A 15,671-nucleotide genomic window follows, 5' to 3' on the forward strand; every position below is an offset into this window, starting at 1 on the left:
TTGCTTGAAAAACATCACATATCAGTACTGGGCAAAAAATGGTATTGGTGCCTTTTTACTCGAGTGATAAACATGTCGATCGGAAATAGCTCAATTCTCTATAACATGATCCGTACCGGAAAAAAAAATCCATAAAAGACTTCAGGATGGATGTGGCTTATTCATACCTAAAGATTGGTTATGGAAGAAGAGTAGCCTTTGGTCGTCCCTTGAGTTTGTCAAATACGTTTCGGAGTAATGTTACAGAAAACGTAAAATACCATCATATTTCCTATACAGTGAGAGCCAAAAGTCCGGAATAAATTCATTTAAAATTCAGGGGTATGTTCAAAAAAAAACGCTCGGACACGTCGATTTTTATTTTTAACTGCGGGTTTTCTTACTATAATTTTATGTATACAGGGTGGTCCAAAAATAAGTTAGGACCATCAACTTCAATTTTTGAAATGTAAATACCTATTTTTATTCTGTATTCTTAAAGAACAGAAAATTCTAGACATATGTACAATGTCCTATACCTATCTTCATTTGTTTTTGAGTTATTGACAGTTGAAGATCGGCATATTTGCACTTTTGACATGTTATAAAATCCAAACGGTTAGACATAGACAAATGCGGTTTGCACTTTTAATCGAAGCTTTTTTAAAACCATCTGTTGACACTAGCTAGTAAGTGTCAACAGGTACTGAGAAATTTACGGTTGAATTTCTAAAAAAACATTCAAAATATTAATGTATTTATTCAAAAGTATTGTATAAACGTTGAATAAAAAGAAACTATTCTAATCTAGACCGAATTAAATGTTTAAATTAAGCCCCATTAACTTCTTTACAGTAAGCGAGTCTTGATTCGAATTCTCTCAGAACGTTGCGTATCATTTCTTGAGGTATTCGTTGAATCTCATTTCTTATATTATTTCTCAATTCTTCTAAATTGTTATGTTTATTTACATACACTCTATGCTTTAAATAACCCCACAAAAATAAGTCCAAAGGAGTCAAGTCGGGGGACCTAGAAGGCCACTCCAATTGACCCCTTCGCCCAATCCATCGACCAGGAAATACCTCACTTAAATATTGGCGCACGGCTCTGCTGAAGTGTGGCGGCGCGCCATCTTGCTGGAACCAAATTGAAGCTTCTGGAATATTGGGATTATTTGCATTTGGAAACATCAAACATAAAGCGGGAATCAGTTCGTTCCTTAAGAATTCCAAATAACGTTGACCTGTTAAGGTACCTTCGAAGAAAAATAGACCTATGACTCTGTCATTGATAATGCCGGCCCAAACATTCATAGATTGAGGATATTGGGTATGAGCTTCAATCACCAAATTTGGATTGGAGGAAGACCAGTAACGGCAGTTCTGTCTGTTCACTGTACCATTGAGGCAGAAGGTCGACTCGTCAGAAAAAATTATTCTACGAGTAAAAAGACGGTCGTTATGGCAGACATTTATTATAGTTTCGCAAAACTCTAATCGACGATCTGTATCATCTTCGTTAAGTTCGTGGATTAATTTTAATTTATAGGGATGATATTTTGCCTTTTTCAAAATCCTTCTTAAACATGTTTTTCCAACATCGTTATCTAGTGCTGCCTGTCTAGTCGGTGTATGAGGATTTTCTTCAATGGACAAAACAACATTTAACTTCTTTTTCGGAAATTGAGGGACGACCCGATCTGGGTCGATCTCTGACGTGACCTAATTCCCTAAATGTTCTTTCTAGTTTGCTAACGGGGACTAGACTGAGATATTGTGACTGGTAGTTGATACTTGGTATTAAACATTTCACAAACCTGGTGTTGGGTCCTAATGCGATCATCACATCCTATCATAATTAGTATTTCTATTCTCTCAGTTTCACTTAACTTATTCATCTTTTCAGGCAATATTAAGTTTTACAATAAACAAGGATAAGACTGCTTGATACCTGTCACTTCGAAAAATGATAACAACATCATTGCAACAATGGATGAAAAAACACAAAAGGTTACCTTAGTAAGGGTGTTACATAGTTGCATGAATTATTGTATGTTCAGAAATTCAACCGTAAATTTCTCAGTACCTGTTGACACTAACTAGCTAGTGTCAACAGAGAGTTTTAAAAAAGCTTCGATAAAAAGTGCAAACCGCATTTGTCTATGTCTAACTGTTTGGATTTTATAACATGTCAAAAGTACAAATATGTCGATCTTCAACTGTCAATAACTCAAAAAGAAATGAAGATAGGTATAGGACATTATACATAAAATATGTCTAGAATTTTCTGTTCTTTAAGAATACAGAATAAAAAATAGGTATTTTCTTTTCAAAAATTGAAGTTGATGGTCGTAACTTATTTTTGGACCACCCTGTATACATAAAATTATAGAAAGAAAACCCGCAGTTAAAAATAAAAATCGACGTGTCCGAGCGTTTTTTTTTTGAACATACCCCTGAATTTTAAATAAATTTATTCCAGACTTTTGGCTCTCACTGTATATATATATATATGCAGTGTATATATATACAGGGTGACAATTTCAAGAGTAGCCATGGCTTATAATTTTTAAACCGTAAAAGATATAAAAAAATGCTTAAAACCGTTTCTATAGTAACAAGGGGGAACCAAAATGATAAATTTTTTAGGGATATACTATCATCCCCCTAACCCCCAGAGCCACCCCCTTAAAAATTTTAAATTGGAAGGGTAATCGAGTGATACCTTGTTTAAAAGGTCTATTAATTCCCTATATTTTGCCGTCTTACTCATTAAAATCAATGCAACCATTTCCGAGATATGTATGTCCTTTTAAATGTTAGTCAATTCATTTTACTATCAGAATAAAAATATTTATTCTGATACTAAAATGAATTGTTAAAAGCCAAAACAAAACTCCAATAAATAGTACACTTATACTGAAATTATTGAATTGTCGGAATGGTATTTGGCGATGTAAAAAAAAGGAAAATTTTCGATGCCTGCCATTCTCGAAATATTTGTTGTTTTTTGTTTATTTAAATTTTGCCTTAAAATGTTCAATTTTTGGTTTGGTTAGTAATATCGTGGTTCTTTTTGTGATTTAAAGTTCTCTCACTGCTCTAGTTTTATTTTTACAATGGTTTATACGATCGCCGAAAGAGTTGAAATGATATTTATTTATGGTTCTCAAAATCGCTGTCTTCGTAGAAGTGCCACAATATTTAATGAGAGGCACCCAGATAAGCAGGTTGGGCATTATTACATCCAGAAGTTGGTAAGAAAATTTGAAGAAACTGGGTTTGTAGGTGATATAAAGAAAAATCAGCCAAGAATACTGGATGAAGCAACTCAGATTGAGGTTCTTGGGCATTTTGCTATGGATCCTGGTATGTCGACTCGTCAAGCAGCAGCTGCCACAGGAGTGTCTCGTGAATCAGTACGAAAGATATTAAAAATTAATAAATTCCATCCTTACAAGCTACAGATTGTTCAATTGGTGATGACGATCCAGACAGGCGGATCGAATTTTGTGAATTAATGACCCAAAAAATAATAAATGAGCCACGTTTTATAAAAAACATTTGTTTTAGTGACGAGTGCACTTTTTATTTAAACGGTAACGTTAATAAGCAAAACTGCCGTTACTGGAGTGATGAGAATCCCCATATTTTTAGGGAAGGGCACACCTAATATCCCCAAAAATTAAATGTGTGGGCCGGAATTCTAGGGAATAATGTTAGAAACAACTGTTGAGCCTTTAGTAATAACGGAATTGGAAAACCAAAGGGATGAAAATGGAGATCTTGTTCTTGATGAAAATTTATTGCATTTTCAACAAGATGGGGCCATACCACATTATGTATTGCCTGTTAGAGAGTGGCTAGATAATCATTATCCAGACCAATGGATTGGTAGAAGAGGACCTATTGAGTGGCCGCCAAGATCGCCAGATCTCACCCCTCTCGATTTTTTTCTTTGGGGTCACCTAAAATCGGTCGTTTTCAAAACGCAGCCTGCCATCATTGAGGAGCTAAAACAAAGAATTACACAAGAGTGCCGATTATTAACAACTGAAGTTTTTAGAAATGTTCGTCAAGAGTTTGAAAACAGATTGTACTTTTGCTTGCAAAATAATGGAGGCCACTTTGAGCATTTAATAAAATAATTAAAGTTCAATGCAGATTTTTATTGTTTTAAAAATAGAATAAACGCAATATTGCAGAGTGTTTTCCTAATTCTTAACCATTTGTACTAATGTTCAAATGTTAAATATTTTATGACATTTTCAAAATATGTTAGTTTTATAAGAAATTAAAAAACACTTAAATAACCTTTAATAAAATATTAAAATTGGCATAACTCTAAAATAAATGCATTGATTATTATAAGTAGGGTCGCATAATATAGGGAATTAATGGACCTTTCAAACAAGGTATCACTCGACTACCCTTCCAATTTAAAATTTTTAAGGGGGTGGCTCTGGGGGTTAGGGGGATGATAGTATATCCCTAAAAAATTCATCATTTTGGTTCCCCCTTGTTACTATAGAAATGGTTTTAAGCATTTTTTTATATCTTTTACGGTTTAAAAATTATAAGCCATGGCTACTCTTGAAATTGTCACCCTGTATATAGTATATCCTATACTACCTTCTCTATCACTTGGTAGCCAAGGGAGACAAGCAAAGGAGATGTCAATTTAACACATGCCAAAGTAAACCCCGCACATTTTGTTCGAAATGTAATGTCACTCTTTGTGTACCTTATTGTTTTAATAATTTTCATAAAAAAAATTTGTTTTTTAATTCATGTTTCATAAACACCTCTGATTTTTTTATCAGTACATTAGTTTTATCTTGTAATATATATATGTATGTATAATATATGAAGTTTTTGTATTTACTTATTTGTTTTTTTTTTTATATTTCAATATGGGATTACATATATTATATAAGCCAAGCGTCCTCATATGAGGACGGTCTATTTTTTGACCCAATGATCAAAAAAATTACCCAAAAATCAAAAAAACATTTTTTAAATTTTTTTGAGCCAAAACAAACATGTTAACCTAAACTCAAATAGAAATTCAACAAAAAAAAGTTGGGCCTTAATGGGTAGTAGTTCATCTTGTTTAAGGGCCCCATTTTGGCCCCAATTTAGGCTATTTAGGTTATATTATTGCAAATCCTTGTATTTTAATTTTCTAGAATTTGTATACTTGCTTGCTTTGACTGTCAATATTCTCCGAAAATTACTGGTCTCTTCCAGTAGAAACAATGAAGAAAGTCTATATATTTCGAAACTGTTCCATCGGGCTTTAAAAGGATGCGCGTCGTGACATTTTATTTAGTTTTAATTGTTTAGGCAGTTTTCACATTGGAAAAAATTAAACGACATTTTTATGATTCTTGTTATTATTAATATTTTTTTTAAGAACGTGATCTATATGCTAAGGATCTTTATCTTGGGGAGTCGGCATATTATCAATATATTTATTTTTCATTACAGGCCTAAGAAATATCGAGAATGAGGCATTAGAATTAAGTAAATATATTTATGCTGAAGGAGGAGTCCTTTTTTTTAGTTACATTTATACTGTACCTATATTTATAAAATATTTGTTAAAATAGTTTAATAATGTCTATATGCGTGACTTAATATCCGTATTATCCTCTTATAATTGAATAATAGTGATCTTATTTACTTTTGGTGCTTCTTTGAATAATGTTTATTTATTTGGTTTTGGTAATATTTATTTACTATCTTTTTTTAATAATTTAGTTAATTTGTTTTTATAAATCCAGTAATATGTTTTAAGTTCAATAATATACTGCCGTCCTAAGTCAGAACCCCGTATCTACATTTTTTTTTAAATTGAGTTATCAGCAAAAGTGAACTGGCAGTGGTTTTTTTCTTATCTGTAAATTCCGTTAATCTGTTAAACCTCGTAATTTTCATTTAAAATTGAGTAAAATTTAAAAAATAATACACCGTAACTGCATAAAATAGCCAACATCCTAAGCAAAAAACTGGCATCCTAGACTTCCTTAGATAGAACCTGACAAATGCACGGCGCGGGCGAGTAGTTCCGTGGTTATTTCTAAGCATTATGCACATGCCAGGGTTTTCCTAAGCTTCGGTCTTGATCCGGATGTAGCTGCCAGGTTTTAACTAGGCAATAACAACAAAATTCGCGGGAGTCTAGAAATTTTATGTTAGTGAGGTTTGCTATTATTTTGTGTGTGTGTTTTTTATGGATATTTTACTAAATGTAAAAAACAATGTATCTCTTCTGTAGACGATGAAAGGCGAAAGGAAATTAATAATAACTACTGGAATTTAACCTAAATTGAAAAGAAAACATTTATTTTAAATTCTATTTCGCGCACGAACGTAAAAAGAAGAACTACTCTTGTAGAAAATCCTGTGAGACAAAATTTCTTTAAATATTATTATAAAGACAGTAAAGGGGAAAAACATAATGTGTGTAAAATTTTTTTCCTTACAACCCTGGGATACAAAAGAAGTAATGATTGGGCCATTCAAAGTTTTTTAATTGGAAAAGAAAACTCTCCGATGAGTAACCTGTCCCAACCCAAACTTGATGGACGAGGTCGTAGACCATCAGAGAAAAAAATTGATAGGAAATTTATCGAAGAACATATAGAAAGCTTCCACCCAACCATTTCCCATTATCGGCGAGAGCACGCCCCAAATCGCCGCTATCTTTTTTTTTTTTTTGGTAAACACAAGCACAAGAGGAAACTCCTATGTCACTCTTGGAGTGGTGCTTGCGCGAAGATATTTGTGGGCATTTATCTTGAATCGCTGTAGGTTGTATGCGTCGGGAAATATGTGAGGTGGAAGCCCGTTTCACAAAGAAGCGATACCGCGACGTCCTTGGGGTAGGCAGGTGGACTCGATGTTGATGAGCCGCAACTGCTAGACGCGTCCTTCTTGCCGGAACAGCCCTGGGTGGAATAAAGCCTACCAGCTCAGAGGAGCACTTACCGTGATAATAACGGTAGAATAAACAGAGATCAGCCACCTTTCTCCTGTGCTCCAGACTATCCAGACTCTTTGTCAGTTCTGGTTTGTCGATAAGACGAATAGCTCTCTTCTGTATAGAATCCAGCAGGTTTAAACTATGCTTGGGTGCAGAGCTCCAGACATGCGAGCAATACTCGAGGGAAGGGCGTATTTGAGCCTTATAAAGAGTCAGCAGCTGTTCTGGTGTATACAGTTTTTTCGTTTTGAAAAACACTCCGAGTTTTTTGGAAGCCGCTCTGGCGACCTCGGCAACGTGGTCATGCCAGGACACACTGTTGGTGACCTCGACTCCTAGAAGATGTAAAGATGATTTCATTGGCAATGTTTTCCCTGCCATAACCAGCTCCGGGCCACCAAGGTTAGTCTTCATCGTAAATACTGCAGCCTACGTTTTTTTAGCGTTAAAATTGACCAAATTGTTATCGCCCCACTCCAAGATTGTTCTAATATTGTTGTTGGTTGAAGCTACTTGTTGCTGCCTAAGATTCTGAGAACTTGCGGCTGTCGTGGGTTTGGCGGACTTAAATGTGGAAATAAGTGTGCTATCGTCCGCAAAGCTGTAGATTGGATTGACAGTGGTTCCTAGCAAATTGTTGATATATATCAAGAAAAGGGTGGGGGATAGAATGCATCCTTGAGGGACTCCAGCGTTAATATTAAATTTGTCGGAGAGGTATCCATCGACGGCTACTTGGATTGTTCGTTGTTCAAGAAAACTTTTGATCCAATTCAATAATGAGTTTTGTATGCCGATTGAGGAGAGCTTGGTTAGTAGTCCCTCATGCCACACTCTGTCAAATGCCTTGGAAATGTCAAGAGCGACTGAGCGGGACTCGCCGTGCTTCTCCATGGCCTCCGTCCACAAGTGTGTGACGTAGGCCAGAAGATCGCCGGTGGATCTAAGCTTTCGGAAGCCGTATTGATGATCGCTGATTAGTCCAGATGATTCCAGATATCTTAACAGTTGTTGGTTGACTGCTTTCTCCATAATCTTCGATATTACAGGAACTAGTGCAATCGGGCGGTAATTGGAGGGCATCGTCTTCGTACCCTTTTTGGGTACAGCTTGCACTCGAGCAGTTTTCCAGCTTGTTGGAAATTGGCCCTGCTTATACGATGCAGTGAACAGTCTACATAAGGGAGGAGTCAATTCGTCTGCACAACGTTTTAGTATTAGGGCTGGAACTCCATCGGGTCCAGAAGCTTTGTTGGTGTCTACGCTTTTAAGAATTTTATTTATAATTCGTTGGGGAAACGAAATTTCTCCTATCGATGAATTCACCCTTCGCAAATATGGCGGTGTTTTGCCTATTATTCCAAAAAAGAGTTTTCACTTCTGGGAAAATCTACCTTGTGATAGATAAATTTAAGATTTTGACATCATTTAAAATCATTGTTTTTTGTACCACAAAGGTGTGTTGTTTTTTTGTTAAAATATTGATTTGTAATATTATTTGTATCGGTTTATTATTATGTAACAATATTTGTAATACTAAAATGTGATGGAGTACCTATTAATATAATCAATATTTTAATTTGTAACTTTGAAATGTTACTGAAATAAGAATAAATGTTTTCTTTAGTAACCAGTTTTTTATTTAATTTCAGTACCCCAAATGAAAAGTTAACAAATTCCATTCAATTGAAGGAAAACTATATAAATTACTTTGTAACAATATGAAATACTTAATATAAACCACGTATTTACATGATCTGTTACAGATATCAGGTTTTATTTAAGTAATTTTCTAGAAAATAATATGGCATGTGCTCCAAAATTTGTTATATTTTTTAAATACATGTTTTTATTACTAATTAATATAAACTAGCTTATTTTTTGCTTATCTGTCCAAAAACTTTCTTTACAACATTTTTAGTTCAGAAAACATGACATATTAACTGTCTTTTGATTTTATGTAAAATTAACTTTTCTGTCGATGCGTGGTTCTGACGTAGAACGGCAGTATAGTAACTATTATTTTAATTCATTCCTCTGCCTAATGGAAGTGATCGAGCATACAGTGATAGTATACGATCATATAGTAAAGAATCACGAAAAATGTGGCTATATTATGCATGCCTTATATTAAATTCTGCCAGAAATCTTCACCGTTAGTTGTTTTCATAAAAGAAAAAGTGTCTTTCACGATCCAGTGAACCTAAAACACGTCATTAACGCCGCCACGCTCAGGCTCGACCGATGCTGTCAAACGCGTCAATAATTGATCTCCTTCGTAATTTCTTCATGTGTGTGAAGCTAGCGTCCGATCGATATCCAGCAACCCAAATCGAGAACGCAGCATATGTCGGTTGCCAGCCACCAATTTATAGTCCGCGCTCCCTGTTATTTGAAAGAAGAAGAAGAAGAAAGAAAATGTGCTATATTACGTAAGAATAATCTTGTGTACAAGCATCCTACAAGCTAAAAAAACAAAACACAAATACAATTTCAAAAATTGACAAAACAATGAACAAAATTAAACACAAAAAGACAAAACTTTTTGAACATACTTAAATTAAAGATAACTAAATAAAACAATCAATTACTAAATAAAGGTAAACTTGTTGACAAAACTAGAGAAGAAAAAAGGAAAAAAAGAAAACTTTCCAACATGTCCAAGGTTAAAACCTATCATTAAAAAAGTCATCCAGGTTATAATATGCCTTAGCCAATAAAAGCGACTTTAATTCTCTTTTAAATCTTTTAACATCCGATATATGTCTAACACACAGAGGAACATGATTGTAAATTTTTTTACTTATGTAAATTAATAAGTTTTTGGTAAGGGAAGACGTAGGAATAGGTAGGGGAACATCATTTACACGACGAATCAAATGGCCAGTGTTAGAGGGTAGTTTGGGAATTTTGTGAATAAGAGCAGCTGTTTCTAAGATAAAGAGTGAAAAAAGAGTTAGGATTTTTTCAGAAATGAAGAGGGGTTTGCAAGAATCTCTTAACTTAGCAGAACACAGGTATCTAACTGCTTTTTTTTGAATAACAAATATAATGTTAAGTAGCCCCTTATTGGTTAAACCCCAAAAAGGCAAGCCATACCGAATATGAGATTCAATAAGTGAAAAGTACACTGAACGTGCAACCACCCCTCCCAGCTCTTGTTTTGCCATTCTTACTGCGAAACATCCAGAAGATAATTTCCCAGCTAAATGTAAAATATGATCTTCAAACCGAAGGCGACGATCAATGGTAATTCCTAGGAACTTGCAGCACTCTTTATTCTGCAAGAGGGAATTTTCGTCAAACATCAGACCCTGAACATCGCACTTAAACCCCATAATAGACGTCTTTCTTACATTAAACACGAGCCTGTTGGAAGCACACCACCCTGATAAAATCTGAAGGTCTTCAAGGATACAAGTCTTAATATAGTCAGAATTTGTATGGCTCCATAGTATGGTGGTATCATCAGCAAACTGAACCACCTTGCCCTGCAGTTTCAATGAACTCAAGTCATCCACATACAGTAAAAATAACAGTGGTCCCAACACTGAACCCTGGGTACGCCGCATTTTAGAGATCTAGAAGCAGACAAACGCCCAGACACTGAAACCTTCTGAGTACGATTTGATAGATAGGACTCAAGCCATCGCAACGCTACGCCTCTAAAACCATATTTATTGAGCTTAGATAACAGTATTCCATGATCCACACAGTCAAATGCTTTGGATAGATCACAAAACACTGCCGCCGATGACTCTCCAGAATTCAAGGACACATAGACGCTCTCCAAAAAGCTAAAAACAGCATCATGAGTCCCTTTACCGGCTTGAAATCCAAACTGATTTGCAGACAAAATGCCATTATGATGTAAAAAGGACAAAATTCTGCTTTTTGCAAGTTTTTCAACTATCTTAGAGAGGGTAGACAAAATAGAAATGGGACGGAAATTACAAGGCCGATCCAAATCTCCACCCTTATGAAGAGGGATAACCACTGCCTCTTTTAAACATGAAGGAAAAATGCCATTATGTAAAGAATTGTTTATGGCAGAAACTAAATCATTTAAGGCTGAATCAGGCAAAAAGAGTAACAGCCTCGAAGATATCCCATCAGCTCCAGATGATTTATGGTTTTTTAGGCGTTTGATTTCATTTTTTACTTCGGTAAGTTCGACAGGATGATGAATGCTCAACCGACACTTGTTGAAGATAGTGTAAGGGATCAATGTTACTACGAATGCCCTTGAGCAAGATATTAGGTACATCACAATAATAGTCGTTTAAAATGTCAGGTCTTAACTCCGGTTCCGATACTTTTCTATGGCAATGTCTAAAATCATTAATAATCGACCAACACTCTCTTTGCCTATTTGATGACATATTTAAGCGATCCCTATAATAATTAGATTTTGCTGCTTTAATTGTCTTTCTGTACAGACTACAGTATTTCTGGTGATATACAAGGATATTTTCATTTGTGGTATATTTGCACAATTTAGTCAAAAAACGGAGGTTTTTAGCAGAAATTCTAAGGCCTCTTGTAACCCATGGTTTTCGTTTCTTAGTTTTAAGCCTCATTTTAGGAAAGCACTGATTGATCTTGTCACACAGAACTTGAAAAAATAAAGTAAGTGGATCAGAAGCCGTTTCAAGTGCATTCCAATTTACCGAAGCTGTAGCAGCAGAAAAAGCATTGAAATTTCTCCTGCTGAAAATTCTTCCCATATAATGAGATGAAGATGATACAGTATTATATGGCATTTTAGCAAGAATAGCTTCATGGTCGGAAATACCAGATGGGAGTACTGTGCATAAAACGTCATCAAAATTTGTACAGAAATAGTCAATTGTAGTTGCAGATGAAGAAGTTATTCGTGTGGGAGAAAGAACGTGCATTTTCAAGTCGTAAGAATTTAAAATACTTAAAAGAGAAGTACGTGGCAAGGTTTCATCAGTGTAGTTGATATTAAAGTCACCAGCCAATATAACCTTAGAGTGTAGGGACAACTGGGATAAAATAGAATCAAGTTTGTCCAGAAACATAGACATATCTCCTGTAGGTGGCCTATAAACACAAAGAATATATAAATTAAAACGCTTACAAAAAGAAAGAGAGAATTCAAAAACATTCTCTAACAGAAGATGATCATACTTATCAATATTACAAAAAATCGTTTCAATTGTTTGCCTAGCCAAGATCATGGTTCCTCCATGTATAGATTGTTGACGACAAAAATTTGATATAAGAAGATAATCAGATATTAAAAAACATTCACTAGGCCTCAACCAGTGCTCAGTCAGAAGTACAATATCAGGAAAATTACATGTGTCCAGCAAAAGATTTAATCAATATAATGCCCGTATCTCCTGAAATTCCCAAGGGATTTCAATAATTTTTTGTCCAGATATTACCAATGAATACATAAATCGACTGACGATGATCTCAAGCCTCTAGAAACTAAGGTTTTGTTGTGAAAATTAATTAAAAAGTCAAATGTTAGAAAAATGAAAAAGGCTCTAACTCCCAAAATTCCCAAACGATTTGGATAAAACTTTTTTCTATAAAAGATAATAAATATCTAAATTGATTTTAGATGGTTGCAAACCTCTACAAACGAAAGTTTTTTGATAAAAAATTATTGAATTTTTAGATGTACAAAAAAATTTAAAAGCTGTAACTTCCAAAACTCCCTAAGGATTCGAATGAAACTTTTTTATGTAGTTACTAATAAATATCTAAATCGATTTAACATGGCTGCAAACCTCTACAAACGAAAGTTTTTTGGTAAAAAATTATTGAATTGTTAGATGTATTAAAAAAATTTAATAACACAGAGGGGTTTAGTGGGTAGTGGCTTCACCGAGCCCCACACTGTCCTGGAGTGCCTTGTGCATCCCAGTTCGTGAGTAAATGCATTCCCCGTCGTGTAATAAAACAAAATTTTTAAAAAAATTACACCAAAGCGCGCAAAGAAATTGCTGGGCAGTTCAGTGGGTAAAAACTTAACTGCTTCTAACAACATATACAAATTCCTGGATGAATTTCCAAAAGGATCTTAACTGAGACCACACACCGTTACAAACTAGGCCTATGTAAGTTTTCCTTAAATGCAATTAATGAAACCTCCTCGGGTATACTTTCTAGGCATCCTGGTAACAATCCAGCCAGTGGTTTTAACGTAATTTTTGATTGGACCTTTCTGGAGAATATTGACTATTGTCTCCTGAATGGTGAGCGATTACCTAAAGGGAAGACCCGGACTCCTTTTGTAGGACCTGACTGTAGTATCGACGACTTAGAGCTACTAGCCCCGATGGTTTAATTCCATACTACTATTTGGCTGGACTTGGATCTTGTATTTCTACTCAGAAATCACTATCTTTGTATTTGTTATATAAAAAAATAAACAATTAGAAAATTATTATGGTCTTTTGATTATATAGAACGTTTATTAAACAAATGTAAAATACAATTTTAATTCAATATTAATCTCGATATTAATACATATTTTACCATAAATTTACCGTAATAAACGTTCATAAGTATTGTCGAAAAAGCAAAAATCATTTTGCTTTTTGTGTGACACTTTCTTACACTTTTTCACTTCAATATAAGTCTTTGGGTATATAATTTAAGATTTGTTTTCTTTTTGGTTCACAAAACTATTTAAATCCTCTCGCGATAGTACCCTCAGTAACCAGTTTGACACTTTTCTTTTAAAACTAATAAAACTTTCACAACATTTAATATCATCAGGGATTTTATTATATAGTCTTGGAGTTAGGTATAGCCAGCTTCTCTGTCCGCACATTTTTTTGCATTTTGGAATAATAACTTTATTTGAAGACCTTAAATTATAGTTTGTTTCGTTGAAAACTAAATTTTCTTGAGGTTTCTTAAACGATCTTAAGAGCATTCTATAACAGAAAAGCTGTCTAATATCCATGACACCACTTATGCCATATAATGTATCCGATGGAAAAAACCTACTTTTGTTAAATACAATTTTAAGTGCCCATTTTTGAGTTATTTCTAAACCTGTAACATGTGAGTTTAGCACTCCTCCTCAACCAATTATTCCATAGATCAAATGTGACTGCACTAATGAAAAATATAGAGTTTTTAATTGATTCGTTGACAAGAAGTCTTTCAAATAGTTTAATTTTGGCATGACACATCTAATCTTTTGAACAACGTATTTGATGTGATGGTCCCATCGGAGGTTGTTGTCTATAATAATTCCCAAATATTTTATAGTCTTTGTCGCAGGTATTGCTTGATTATCCACTATTATGCCTTGACAGGTTATTGTTTTATCATTGGTAGAGAATAATATGCATTTGGTTTTTTCAAGATTTACAGTTAATAAGTTAAAATCAAACCATTTTTTAACTAGCGAAAAATCCCTTTCTGCTTGAATTTTTAATTCCTCCCATGTTTCTCCCTTAAACAAAATAGCAGTATCATCAGCAAATGATATAGTTTTACCATTGATGTTCAGTTTAAGTAAGCCATTTATATACAAAACAAACAGTAGTGGTTCCAAAACAGTCCCCTGAGGAACGCCACAGGTTATCGACCCAGCCTCACTCATTACTCCACCGATTTTTGTACATTGTATTCTATCACATAAGTAGCTCTTTATGATATCAAATATTTTTCCTCTAAGGCCATATCTTTTGATTTTTTCTAAGAGCAAGGAGTGTGAAACTGTATCGAACGCCTTGGCCAGATCAACAAAGATACACAATGTCGGGCTGCTTTCATCAAGATTTTTATATATTTGTGATGTGAGCCCAGCAATTGCATCCTCCGTCGATCTACCCTCCATGGACCCATACTGATTCTCGGATATCAATTTGTATTTTTTTAAGAATTTCATGATTCTACTTTTTAGCACTTTTTCAAAAATTTTTGCTCTGTTTAGCGAAATTGGTCTGTAGTTTATAATATCCAGTCTACTTCCAGATTTTAGCAAAGGAGAAATAATACTTATTTTTAATGGTTTTGGAAAATATCCCTTTTTTATACATTTATTTATTAAAAATGCTAATGGGTATGAGATTTGACTGTCTATTAATTTTAAGATTTCAGTACGTATACCATCAAAACCGGGGGATTTTTTTGTCTTTAATTTTTTTATAATCTTTAATATTTCTTGTTCAGTAACAAAATTAAGAAACATATTGTTTACTATTTCAGGTTCGTTGTCAATAAAATTTTTAGGTTTTTTAATTTTTTTGGGATAGTTTTCCCCTACTGAGCAATAGTGTTTATTAAATACGTCGTCTATTTTTTTTTATCAGATATAATTTTATTTTTTTGATTATATTTTTTCAATTTCCTGATTTTTTTGGTTTTTGTTACAAATTTTATTGACTGAATCCCATAGGCATTTGGTGTTTTGTTGGTTACTTAGTAATTTTTCAAAATATTGTTTTTTTGAGGCGGCGATGGATTTTGCAAGACTTCTTTTACACATGTTGTAATTTTGATTATAGAGTTAAATTATTAGGAGTTGGTTTAGGTTTGAGAGTTAAATTATTAGGAGATTTTTTTAATTCTTGATGTAGTACATTTTTACTATTAGTAGCATTTAGTAGGCTTGGACTAATCCAACCCTTCCTTGGATTTTTTTTTGTTTATTTTAACGTTTTTTGTATTTTTTTGCATGATTTTTGTTATGTTATTTATAAAAA

Source organism: Anthonomus grandis, chromosome 4, assembly GCF_022605725.1.
Source record: "Anthonomus grandis grandis chromosome 4, icAntGran1.3, whole genome shotgun sequence".
In the NCBI taxonomy this organism is placed as follows: domain Eukaryota; kingdom Metazoa; phylum Arthropoda; class Insecta; order Coleoptera; family Curculionidae; genus Anthonomus; species Anthonomus grandis.